At 37.8% G+C, this 14056-nt stretch overlaps 1 pseudogene; it reads left to right on the top strand.

Annotated features, from left to right (window-relative positions):
• Positions 1–14056, top strand: part of LOC107555605 (neuroblastoma-amplified sequence-like) — a 197259-nt pseudogene that overhangs the window by 4316 nt on the left and 178887 nt on the right.

The raw sequence follows: 14056 nt of genomic DNA, 5'->3' as shown, positions 1-14056 counted from the left end.
GGTTCCCTTCAGCTCTAAGCCCCCGATGCCCTTGAATTACATTTTCTGTGTAGTTTCTCTATCAGAAAGGCAGCTCTCTTGCCCCTTTTACCATTTTCAAATTCCCCCTCATCCCTCCCTCTGCGTTTCTTTTGATTGCACTGCTAGTGAGGTCTCAGTCGGTCTATCGCTGGCCTTTCTCTCTCTCTCTCTCTTGCTGGCTCTCATCCTCCCCCGCATTACTCTACACTCTTCCATCTCTCTGTCAGAAACTATTAGTTTAGTCTCACAAGATGCCCTCTCTCTATACCAGAGTCTGAGAGTGTAATGACCTGTATGACTCCATATATTTTGTCACTTTCAAACTCTGTTTCCATCTCTACCTCATCTTTTTGATGTCTTTCTTTTTGTCTGTCTTTCCAGGCTATGAGCTTTCCAGTGGATTTTAGCTATGCAGCAGCTGGTCTGAAGTTCTTGGAATACACCGCCAGTGCCCAGTGGTCAGCAGAGCTGCTGGTGATCACCTACAGTGGTCAGCTCAAGAGTTATCTGGTCAGGTACATGCATAGGCGGAAATCCCGGGGGGTCGGGTGGGGAAAGAGATGAGGAAAGCATTCCCATCAGGGCTAAAGCACAGAACACACATTTATCTGGTACATATAAAACATCACATTCTGCTCCTCAAGATGAAAGAGGAAAAAATGAAAGAAAGAAGCGTGAATATAGAACACAAAAGACTATGCGAAATTAATCAAACACATATATATATATATATATGTGTTGTTTTTTGTATAATATTGTATATATTTTGTATATGTATATATAATTTAATACATATTAAAATATATATTAAAGACTTTAAATACATTTAACAACAATGTAAATTCTATTTGAAATTAATAATATTTAAATAAAGGAAAATATGTAAATCCAAATGGTGATGGAGTGTAACCAATCCAAAACAATATTAATGTTAATGGAGAGTAACCTGTTCATGCAAACACAGATGGGTATGGGTATTTGTTGAGAAAGCTCAAGCCTAATCTTTAGATAACATTGTCAAGGACCATCTGATGCATGCTGCTGACAAAAATGGCAAGAGTTTGCCAACATGGCAAGCTAGAATCTTAATGGATGGGCTTATGCCATTTTTTTAGCCCGGTATTTAAATCATAGTTGCAATGGGGGCCAGACTTTGTGCCAATCATCAAGAGCTTGGGAGGACATGGCAGGATAAGAAAGCGTTAATCCTTCTCACTGTCTTTAAGGAGTGTTATGGGATGTTAGATAGTAGAGTATTTGTGTCGTAATACATGGTTAAAATGTTGAAGGATATTGGAACAAGACCACCAGAGAAGATTCTGATGATTCAGATACTTGCCGATCCTCTCTAACCTAATTCCCTCTGACTCTTTCAGGGCCAGATATTCTGCAACTAAACCCAAAAGCCTGCGTCTTTTGTTTATCTCTGTTCTGAGGGGGAGGCTTAGCTTTGAGTATTAATGAAATTGCCTGCAGTTTCCAATTTGTAATTCTTTGTTTAATCAGTCAGCTCAAGTTTTCAAAGTTTCCATCGTCTGTTTGCGGGAGTAATGGCAGATGAAAAAGTCTACTTCATTCTCCTCAAAAACTTGGCTTTGAAGCTCAGAGTAAAGCTTTTTCTTGTTCTCTCCCTCATGTTGTTGAATGGAAGTGTTTGCAGTTGCATTACTTTGAGGAAGTTTTCAAAGTCATTTAGAAATTTTGGACTAACATTGGACAAAATGGTGCTTTCAAAAGCGTTCAAAAGGAAACCATTATGAAACTCAACAAATGACTTTAGATTGTATTTGTCTAAAACCATTCAAACTTCAGTTGCCACTCTAATCAAGACAGCTAAGCAATGCACATATCTTACTGTAATTGCGCTAAATTAACTGTGTAAATTTTCAACATGGTACCCTGCAGTACCCTTACTATTGCTTTTTTGATCATATATATAATGTCAAACTTAACATTGGTTTTCACTTATGCAACATTTATTTAGCCTACTGAGAGCGATGAGGTAATGTTTTGCACCATATGCTGTTGTTTTCCATTAAAGTGTGTAATGGAGTTACATTATATAACTGCAAAATTGTACAGTATATATATATATATATATATAAATCAAATTTTTATTATTATTTTTTTTATTTTTTTTATTCGGACCAGTAAAAATTATGGCAGTGCAAGTCATTATTGTATTTAAATTTTTTATTGATTTTTGTTTTTGAAGGGCTAACATTAAATGGAAAAATAAATGTTTATTCCTGGCAACATTTTACATGAGTCCCTTTTTATTTTATTTTAAAATTCTATTCTATTCTTTAATTGGGACCAGTAAAAATGTTGGCAGGGCAGCCACATTTGACACAACTTGAACCACAGGTTTTATTCATCTGGCTATTATAATGTTGATACATTGATTTCCTGTTCCTGTATTGCTCTCAGTGTTGGAACCAATCAGGGTTTTCAAGAGAATCACACCTTCAGTTTCTCTGCCCACTATTCTAATGGCATTACCACAGCAATATATCATCCTGGCCACAGGTGAGACCCCCATCTAGAAGCTGTTTTTCTTGTGTGTGTGAGACTGTCAGAGGGATGTTTTTCTCTAAAAGTGAACACAAAATCATCAGGCAATCTTTGGATCACACATTTGTGATTTGTGTTATTCCCACTATACATGTTTGAACTGAAATCCTCTCTGGCTTGTGTTTTAGGCATCACTTATTGATTTGTTTAATAAGAAAATATTTAGGATTTTAGCTGCCACATGGGGGCAGTCTTTATATATAGTGTGTAGAGGTGTGTGTGTTTGTATGTGCTGTTCACATGCGTAGATCAGATCAGATCCCTTTCCTGTTTCATCAGCCCCTCAAGGACTATTCAGCCTCATAAGCAGACTGAGGTGCTGTGTGTGTGTGTCTGTTTTACCCGGATTCATGCTGCTGATGTGTTTGTGTGTTCCTCAGGTTGCTGCTGGTGGGAGGGTGTGAGTCTGGAGACAGTGATGTGTCCAGGGCGAGCCGCTGCGGGATCACAGCGTGGAGGGTGTTGTCAGGGTCACCTCGCTATAAACAGGTCATCAGTTATGAGGATGACATCAGTGCGGTGAGTCTGAGTTTAGACATGTAAGGGAATATTTATGTACTGAATACTGATGATGCAGCATCCATGACATGCACTCTTTCACCAAAAAGAATCTTGGGCGTATCAGGTCTCTGATCATGGTTTGGATCTTTGATCTTACTAGTTTCCCACTGAGAAAAAAAGACTAAAGTAGTGGAGCTTTAACTGAGTTTTTAATATTTTCTAAAACAAATTATGTTAGGGTGTTGTGGTTGTTTGCCAAGTGTTGCTCTGCACATGCTAAATTGTTCTGAGTGTTTGTTCACAGACTGTGATGCATTTCAACATGCATTTATAAAAAAAAAAAAAGTATATTAATAGGCCTGGGTGATAAAACGGTATCAATATTTATCGACGCTACACCTTCTTCGATATCGATATAAAAAATGTTCGATATAGCGCACGATATAGGCACGTACTATGAGTGACGCAGACAGCACACACAAACATGAACACATGTTGAATTGAGTGCTGTGCCTGCTGTGATGAGGAAATTATGAATAAAGAATGAATATTAGTCAAATTTAAAATAAACATTTGCATTTGAATGTTAGGTGTGCATTAGGGAGCGTCATCAGTGGCGCACGAGATGCGGTGATAATGATGTAAGTGATGTTGTTGCATTTTAATGTTTTGTTAGTCTAGCCCACGAGACGCGCCGCTGCTGTGTTATGCATTCAGAATATTAGAGAAATATAGAAGCTCAATGCGAAGAAGATCTTGAATGGGTTAAAACCAAAACCAAGCCATTCACACAGAACGCATATTCAGTGCATTTTTTAGACGGACAAATATGACTGCTGCACTCGCATCTCACAGAAGAGATGTATAGAAATCCATGTAAAGTTAAAACAGTTTAAACTTTTAGAAAACACGTCACAAATTTGTGTAGGTTTATTCCTTTTCACTGCGTTTCATATGTTTTTAAATGCAATCTGCGTGATGGGTGCTTCGGCTCTTTGGATTAAGCAATGCATAAATACATGATGCTGTTTTGTTCATAATTGTTTATGCAATTAATGAAATTATATTAGATTTTTATGAGTTAATTTAGACGAAATGCATGTTTTTTTAAATAGAGTTACTTGCTAAATGCGCTGCATTATTTTGCTTATTGCGCCTTCCTGTGGCCTCGGGAAACAATTAGACCTATACAATAAAGACCTATTTAATCTGCATATAAAACATTAGAAATTAGATATTTGTTTAATTTTTATTGTGTTTGATTGTTAAAACAAAAGATATTTGTTGTTTGTATCAATAAATTGTGTTAATTATAAATACAGTGGTTAAATGAAAAAAAGAAAAAAAGTTCTATTGCTTTTTGTTTAAAAAAAAAAAGTTTATAAAAATGTCAATAATTATCGATACCGAATGATATAAAACATTATATTGTTGATAAATTTTTGAGCTATATCGCCCAGTCCTATTATTTAACACTATACTTTGTATTACATTACTTTTGCATCAAATTACAAAAAACGATTTGGCGCTGCTGTGAGGGTGTTTCTACCACGGTTGCGGAAGTGACAAATTTGACATCATTCTCTCCTCTCCTTGGAGTTTTTCTTTTGCTATTTGAGCAAATGGGAATGCAAAAAAATATATTTGATGAAGTCTCCTTTGTACTGTACATTTACCCAACTAATACCCAGATATTTAGCTAAGTTGCTGGTTGCTTGGGCATCGATGGGGTTTTTTGAGTGGTTGTGGGGGCATGGCTAGGGGCTGGATGCCTCAGTGTTGCTTATTGATTCATGTGTTTTTGCTAAAGTATTTTGAGTGGTTAGCAGGTTGCAAAATGTTTTCTGGGGTATTGCTGTGGTGTTATGAGTGGTTACTAAGGTGTTACTTAAAGGTCTAAGTTATTGTTAGCTTGTAGCAATGTGGTTGGGCATCTGGGTAGTTACTAGGGGGATGCTTGCAGGTCAAAAGAGCCTACAGTCTTTATGGTATTCTGGTCCTTATGCATTACTTGGGTTATTGCTTTTTTTTATCGGCTGCCAGAAGAAAATCCAAAGTTTGGTCACTTTGCAAAACTATTAGCACATTTCTCCTTGACAAATCCCCAACTCCAAGTGTGTTCAGTGCTTGCTTTTGTATTGGATTTTATGAGAAGGGTACAAAAACTCTAGTAGTTCATATATAGTAGTAGTTTGTATGGGCTGCTCTACCCCTTAAGAAACAGATATTTCAAGGAGTAAAGCCACTTCTGCACTGACTGCTGCTCAGAATACACAATCATACATTCTCACATCACAGTATTTCACAAACCTGAAAACACAGGCTCATTTCTGGTTTTCTGAGGTTAGGTAAAGGTTTTATGTAGTGAGCTCTGGAAGCTGCATTGTAGGCTTAATAACCACTTTAGTACTGAAGCTTCTAGCTGTTTATTCGCTCCTACAGACCCAATGACTTCTGATTGAACTGGTGATTAATGTTCAATTATTTATACTGATTGTGTAAGAAATCATGGTGGGTATTCAGTTTGAAAACCATCATTATCTCTCACCCACCTTAAACATGTTGCTGAGAGGCCTGTGAAAGACTAAAAAGCATCCTCTGAAGAGCATCACTTTTGATTTTAAAGGGATAGTTCACCCAAAAATTCAAATTCTGTCATCATTTACTCATCCTCAGGTCATTCCAAACATATGTTTAATCTTTGAATCACAAATTAAGTTATTTTTAATTAAGCCTGAAAGGTATCCGTCCTTCTATTGAAAATCCAGGTAACCAAAACTTTGAAGATCCAAAGAAACCCATAAAGGCTTCATTAAATTAATTCATATGAATCAAGTGGTTGATTCTAAATTGTCACCCCCAACTTGTGTGTAGACAGACTTGTGTATGGATTAACTGGTTCTAGCCATGAATATAGCCATAGATGCTGGAATGGCGTTAAGAAGAAAATAAAACAAACAAACAAAATCAAGCGGTTTAAACCTGTTCTTATGAAGAGATATGATTGCTGTGCTTATTGATATGACATATGGTAAACTCAAAAAGCTCAAACGTGTGCATGAAGCATGAGAACCAGCGAGGTTTGTTTAAGCGTGACACATGGTCGACATTCTGTTTACTATATTTGATGTACTCTTATGTATGTGTGTTTGCATGTGAATAAAAGTTTATGGGTAAATCAAATCTGTTCAATGTATCTTTTTGGTTTCTAAGTGGTCCATTTTAGTTACCAGCTAGCATGTTCCAGAAACCACCTTGATAACCTTAAGCTAGTATGACCAGCTGGTAGCTGCTTTGTTGCAGTTAAATACCAGCTAGCAGTTTAACCTGCATTTTTAAACAGGAATGAGTGAGAGTACAACAAATTTTATTATGTAAATGCATCCATGATATTCATGAAGGAAGTTATGAATCATCATTTGTCACTTTTGTTGTCCCAGAGGCGAGGATTCTTCAGGATGCCCAGCTTTCGACTTTTCTCCAGGCATAACAGTGAACAGGTGACTCACCTCAGTGAAGTTTTTGTGTCGCTCACTCAATATTTTCTTTGCATGCCATTTTCTTGCCTGTCTCTCTGGGCCAGTATGACAGCATATAAAATGAAAAGCCAAAGCTCAATTTCATTCTGCTAAGAACTCTGAATAAATAGTGTACTGCCTAATTGAACGTGTATGTTTACTCAGGATGGCGTGTTCCGAATGAGTCTGTCTCCTGATGGCACAGTGCTGGCTGTGATCCACTTCTCTGGCAGTCTCAGTCTCTGGGATATTCCATCATTCAAACTGAGAGGCAGCTGGAAACAAGAGGAACAAGTAATAAAATCACTCTGTGTGTGTGTGTGTGTGTGTGTGTGTGTGTGTGTGTGTTCAAGCTGAAGTGTATGCATTGCTACGCCACTGTTCCAATCAGTGTAATTGAAAAAATCATGACCGTTTTTAAACCGGTTTCTTGAACATTTTGCTTGCCTGTCTTTGGTCAGGAAATCAGATAGTCACGCCCCCAGACTCACACCATTGGTTGAGCTAATGTTGCCGTGCAGGACTGTTTGGGATTCTCAATCAAACAAAGCAATGTTTTGAAAGCACTACAGTGTTTACACTCTTCAGGGCAATCAATATACAATGGCTACCACGGTACGGTTCACTTTTGGGGGGTTTTCCACTGGGTACGGTACCTGGTACTTTTTTTTTTTTTTTTTAGTACCACCTCGATTGAGGTTACAAGTGAACACTGTTGCCAACTCTCGCGAGACAAATAAGCAACCGCTGCTTCAAAAACAAGCCCAATATTTTTTTGATGATTTATTATCATCAATATTATTTATTATCAACTATTTATTACCAATAAATGAGCCTGCAACATATTAAACTGAAACCACTCTTTTATCTGAAAAGCAAAAACAGAAGCTATTTTACAAAAATCAGCAAACTGCAACAAAAATGAGAACAAAACTCATCTCCAATCACCTGTGTGCAGAATATTATTGAAGAGATGGAAAAGGAGAAAAACACAAGAGCTTCAAAGAGGAGCTGTAACATAGCCACATATTTAAAATATAGGCTATTCGAACCATATTTACTCTTAGTATTAGTATAGGACTACTTGTTTTTTATTACAGCCCGTGATAATTAATACATTACAAAAACATTGTAAAAAATTTAAAATGGGTTAAAAGAAAGTCATCCCACTCCTCTACGTCTACTTCTATCATCGCTTGGATTATAGCATCACGTGCCTTCTTTTTGAACGTGATTTTCTCCAAGGAGGGGGCGGAACATTTGGCAAATTATGTTGCAGCACTTATATTATTGCACTGGTTGACTATTAACTGCGAGCAGACAGAGTGTCATTCAGTGCACTGGAGAATACGGCGAACATAAATAAAGAAACGAAGTTGCTTGTCAGATTTCCCTAACAAGCAACCATATTTTTTTTAAATAAGCCCAAAAAACCTGGGATTTTTTCAAGCAACTTTTTTAAAGGGGTGGTTCACTGGCTTTTTTGTGTTTATGGGGTGCAGTCTAACATGTGTTAATGCTTCGTTTTACATAATTACATCACATAATTTACCTTTATTTCACACCGCTCTCTCCCTTCTCTGAGAAACAGGTTGATCTTTTCCTGTTTTTATGAAGCCCCGGCCTCAGAAATAGGCGATGGGCTCTGATTGGTTAGCTATCCCAGTGCGTTGTGATTGGCTAAACCGCGTCTAGTGAGCGTCTAAACATCCCGCCCCTCACCTCGGCGGCATGTGCTCCGGTTGTATTGTAAACAACGGTGTCATTAATATCGCTTATCAGTTTGAGCCGATTGAGAAGCAGAGGATATTATTGAAGAGGATCGTGCAGAACCTGTCCAAGCGCGGCTTTTAATGGTAGGCCTATGTTTTTTGTTTGTTGTTGTCTCATACTTTTAGATACGCTGTTATTTGTAAATTCTACTGCTTATGTTAGCTTTTAATATAGGGGTTTGTCCTGATTAAAGCTTTAATACAGTACGGCAACTGCACGCGTATAACGCTTCTCATTGCTATGTGAAAATAAGTGTATAAATGGAACAGAACTGAGCTGATGATCTGAATGAGAGAGAGAGAGGCCGAGCAGGTGACGCGAGGAACAGTATTAAGAACCGCTGCTTTAGAATATTGATTTTGAATCTTGTGAATCCATTAGAATCGTTAAAAGACAGAATCGCGATTCATATATGAATAGATTTTTACGTGCACCTCTAGTTTTCTCTTCCTCTTCTCTAAAGCAGCGCAGCATGGCCTCGCCCCCTTTGCTGCCTTTTCCTGAGGGCGGGGTTTATCTGGGTTTGTGATGTCATGAACCCGGGAAGTAACTCGTTGTAGTCCCTACCAGCCGTTTTTGTAAGCATTAAACTGCCAGAATTTTAAAAGACGACATCTCCGTTTGCATTGAACTTTCAGCTTCATAACTTTGCAGATATTGTTTATGCTCAAACAGCAACATTACACACTAACTAACGTAAAAAAAAGCAAATTGATTGAAATCGCAATCAACCACCCCTTTAAAAAAGAAGCCCAAAGTTGCGGATAATACGCGGACTTGGCAACTATGCAAGTGAACCATACCGTTACCAAAACGTAACGTGTAAACTCTGCTGATCACGGATTGGCCGGAGAGAATCGTCACTACCTGCGTCACTGAACTTGTGACACAAACTTGCGACGCTAGATTTAAACCAGCACAGCCAGCGAAGGATCGAACGCAACTGTTTTGAACGAGCGCACCTTTTTTTAACAACCAAAAAGTGGCTGTTTCGTTGTCTGTTGAGGAAGTACAGACGCTCCTCTCGTTGATAGCAGAGGAGCGAATCCAGCGAGAGTTTGATGGGGCAACGCGGAATGAAAAAGTTTTTCAGGAGTCGCGGCAGTAGAGGCGGCGCAGCTATAACGACATGTGAATAATCCCGCCCACTCTAAAGCGATACTAAACTGCAGTGGAAACGCAAACCGAGCCGTGCCTTGCTGAGCCGAGTCGTACCACACAGTGGAAAAGCGCCACTAGTTGACTCTGCATATTAAAGTTACCATGAAATCAAAACACATAATTTTGTCTCTTGTCTGATGACATGTGCACTGGCATGACATGTGCGCTTTCAAACAACCTGTCACTCACATAATTATTGCAGCAATTAGCAAATAACAACAATTCAACAATCCAGTCAGTTGCTGATGGACAAAATCAAGTCCTGCTCTACATTTTTTCTTGTTCGAGAATCTCTATATCTAGAATCTATCCCTAGTGTTCTGCATGTAGCTTTACACAAAAAAACAGTCATGATTATTTACAAGTGTCCAATAAGAAGAATTACGTAGATAAAAATAAGATGTATTTAGTTGGTAATGTGATTTCAATATGGCTGCCTCCATGAGGTGACCCTCTCCATAAAGAATAAATTGGCTTTTGATTACTGATATGACTGGGGTCTTCATACCATGTGAGTGTATATCATTTAAAAAAATATTTTTCTTTCTATTTTTCAACATTCCATTGTGTAAAACTTTAACAATCAAAACTGGGTAGAAGAAAATATTTCAAAATGGAAAAGTAATACACTTCAGCTTTAATATCACTTTCTATGGCACAGCTAGAAATGAACTCACCTTTCAGCAATATGTCATAAGATGATTTGTTTGTTCTTGCGTATACGTGCTTGTGTGTCTCTCTTTGTGGCACTTGAAGTTCAAATTTCCGATGTCATGCTGCTATGTTCCACTGATTTGCCCACCACTTTCTGTTCAGCATGCGTGCTGTCACTTCAGAAAAAAAAACACACCCCTAGCTATCCTTTTTTACACTCTCCTACTTGTTCTCTCTTTCATTTAGCCGGGATTTGACGAGATCAACCCGGAATGGAAGACTTCGCTGGAGAAGAGAAAGAAGATAAAAGGTAGCCAGACCCTCAACTTTAGATGTGTATCTACTCCTACACTTACCTAGCGCTATTAATTATGTAGTCCAGACAGAGGTGGTGGGAGGGAGAAGAATGCTTTAATAAAGCCCTGCGTCTTGTGTCTTCATGGAGAGACGTTAAATTCAGGCAGTGACATTTTGATTGTGGGTTTAGATCACACGTTTTCATAAAGCTTGTCTGTCTGCTTGTCCTCGGTTTGTGCTTTCTTCTCCGTTTTCTCTTTGAAAATGATGTTTCTAAATCATCTATCCTGTTTAGCTGTGGAATGGTGACTTTTAAATGAATGAATGTCTGTGAAATGTTTTATTTATGATATTTAGATTGTTTTTCTGTCTTGTCTTCCTCAACACCTGTCTCTTTCTCTGTCTCTCTTCTCAGATAAGGAGCAGTACCGGTTTCTGCTAGATGTGAGCTGGTGGAGTGAGACTGCTTTGATTTTAGCCCGCTGTTCTGGGGCCCTCACTGTCTCCTCTGTGCGCACATTAAAAAACTTACTTGGCAAGTCCTGCGAGTGGTTTGAAACCTCGCCATGAGTCACCTCAGCCCGTGATGGGGGCTTCCTCAGTTTGGAGGTGTGTCTTTTGTATGTGTATCAGTTTTCATCAGTGAATATTGAATATTATTGACATTTGTGATGATTTTGGTGACAGTAGAAAATTTAAGAAACATAATGAATATTGCTTTTTAATTGGCCATTAGGTTTCACGAAAACATCATAATTCTCTATTTTATGATCCTTCCTGGTCTTGCTAGTTTAAATGAGTGTCTCTGTAGAGTAATATATTTAAATGATTTCCAAAAAATTATTACTCTCCAGTTAATGGACTCAAAATCCTGTGACATTTTTCATTTATTAATATAATATATTTGTTTAAAATTGTGTGGCCGGTAAGAGTTTTTTTGGAAAGATTAATACTTTTATTTAGCAAGCATGCATAAAAAGTGACTGTAATGACTTCGTAAAAAAAAAAAAAAAGAAAAAAAAAGTATATATATATATTCTTTTTAGCTTTCTATTCATCAAAGATCCTACAAAAAATTATCATGGTTTCCACAAAATTATTAAGCAGAACTGTTTTCAACATTGTAAAAAATGCGAAATATTTCTTGATCACCAGGTCAGCATATTAGAATGATTTCTGAAGGATCATGTGACACTGAAGACTGGAATATGACTGCTAAAAGTTTGAAAGTTCAGCTTTGCCTTTAAAATGTATTGAAAATGGGTATTTTAGTTTTTTTTTAAGGTTTTTACTGTGTTTTTGATCAAATAAATGCAGCCCTAGTAAGCGTAAACTTTTGACCCCAAACTTTTAAACAATAATATAATATTGTCAAAAGAAAAATGTATTATTTTAAGCCCTAGAGACAACACACTTCTCCCTCCAGAACGTTGTCTTTCATTCATAGCTGCTGATGACAGTAATTACTTCTGTAAAGGAAGTCGTGTTATTCAGACACTCTCTCTCTCTATCTTTAGGCCATCATCATAAAAGTGCTTTACTGCCCCTCATACTCAGAGATGAAAAAATCTCATCTCTTCCATCTCCACCTCATTGTTTTTTGGTGCTTACCATTGATGTAAAGCTCTCACAGCTAGAGAGATGTGAACCTGGAGGGGAGTACAGAGGGATGAGAAAAGAAGGAAAGTGAGAACATGAGAGAGATGTCGGTTTTTATTCTGGCTGTATGTTCGGCTGACGGTTTCCTCACTCCTTAGGGAAATGCAGCACACAGGTGCGGTGTCGACTGTGTGAAGTTTGTTTGATAGATTTTTCAGTGTGTGAGAGAGAGAAACAAACAGGTACTGCCAGGAAAATATGTTTGTGTCCTGCGTAAACGATGTTTGTTAGTCTTCCAAGTCGATATTTTAAATCATCCAATCTTGTTTTTTTCTTTTTTTTTCTTTTAAATAGTCGAAAAATTGTTCCAGAAAGTTCCATTAACTTTTCATTGTTCTCGAGTCAGCCAACCAAATCTTCTTAATCTCTCTCCTTCAATCTCTCTCTGTCCTCTCAGTGTGAGGTAAAGCTGGCCCATAAGCGCTCTCGTCTGGAGAGCAGCGTGACGGGTGAAGAGGACGATGGAGATGATGACTCCGACTCAGACAAAGAGTCCTCATAAAGATATTTCGGATTTGTGAAGCAGGGCCTGTACTACGTGACTGAGATGGAACGCTTCACCCCTCCCCGAAAACGGCCACGCATTGTTATCAAGGACTACCGCCTGGTCAGCCTGAGGTCCACCACACCAGAGGAGCTCTACCAGAGGAAGGTGAGTACTATAACAACAAGACGGAGCAAAACCACACACTCAACCAAACGTACTTGGCTGAAATGTAAGGTAGAGTCTTTATAATGAGCAGAAGACTGTACATCTTCCTGCCTATTACAAAGCTACTCACCGAATAAATAAACTTATGATTTAACTTGTATAAAATGTAAATATTTTCAAAGCTTACGGAGAAAGACTTTTTTCCATTCACGGTGCTTCATTGGGAGTATGAGGGTGCTATAGAGTTCTTTTGATGTGATTTACTATTTTCTGATGGCGATTTCTTAACAGAATCATTGGTAATGTAGTTTTTCACCAGGAATTTATCATAAAAAGTTAGCATAAAATATGAATTCCCTTATGGAGAAAATACATGGAATTTTTACTTCTGGAACCCGACTGTTGTACTCCGTAAAGGGATGGTTCACCAAAAAATAAAAATTCAGTCAGTCACTCATGGGATTGAAATATATCTACTCCTCTGAGAAAATTGTTTTATTCTGTTGATACACATGAAAAGGTTTTTAATCAAGTCAATCCATATTTTAGCTTTAGAATTTTTAGGAAAAGTGGGTTTTAAAAAGTGGTCGACTGATATATCGCCAAGGCCGATATATCGGCTAATATTTGGCATTTTTTAAATATCGGCATCGGCCGATAAGTTTTTCTGTTTGGCCGATATGTTCGAGAACGGCAGCCGCAGCCCCTGAGCGCACACTGCTCACATTCTCCCTCTTGTGCATTGTTGTCGTTCAGTTCTGTCTAATATGGATATAAGTCTATCTAATAATCAGATAGAACTGTTAAACAAATGAATTAAAATGTATACAAAAAAGTATTATAACGATTGCTTTAATATTATTAGTAATAGAAAGGCAAACATTATAATACTTTCTAATTTTCCATCAGCATTCAGCAAACACGCATTTATATCATTTAAACAAATCTTTGAATGACTAATGAGCATTTAATTTCACAAACCTTGCAGACTTAGTCGAATCTAGTTGAGATCTTGTGAAGTGTGCATTTGTATCCTGCATGATCGCGTGTTCTCTGGGTGACGGTCGATCCGTGCAAATTGAATGCTGACAGGAGGGAGAGTTCAGCTTCACTGGAGATGCGCGATCAACAAACTTTAAACTAGTGATTTAAAATTATGCTGCGCTTTATGCAGTTGCCCACTGTCATATTCATGTCATTTTCACTGTGCGCTGTATGTAAAATGAGTGTTACCTTGGCTTTATTT

Source organism: Sinocyclocheilus grahami, unplaced genomic scaffold (assembly GCF_001515645.1).
Source record: "Sinocyclocheilus grahami isolate Dianchi unplaced genomic scaffold, SAMN03320097.WGS_v1.1 scaffold540.1, whole genome shotgun sequence".
In the NCBI taxonomy this organism is placed as follows: Eukaryota; Metazoa; Chordata; class Actinopteri; order Cypriniformes; family Cyprinidae; genus Sinocyclocheilus; species Sinocyclocheilus grahami.
The sequence above is the reverse complement of the archived record's forward strand: the minus strand, read 5'-3'. Positions and strand labels throughout refer to the sequence as shown.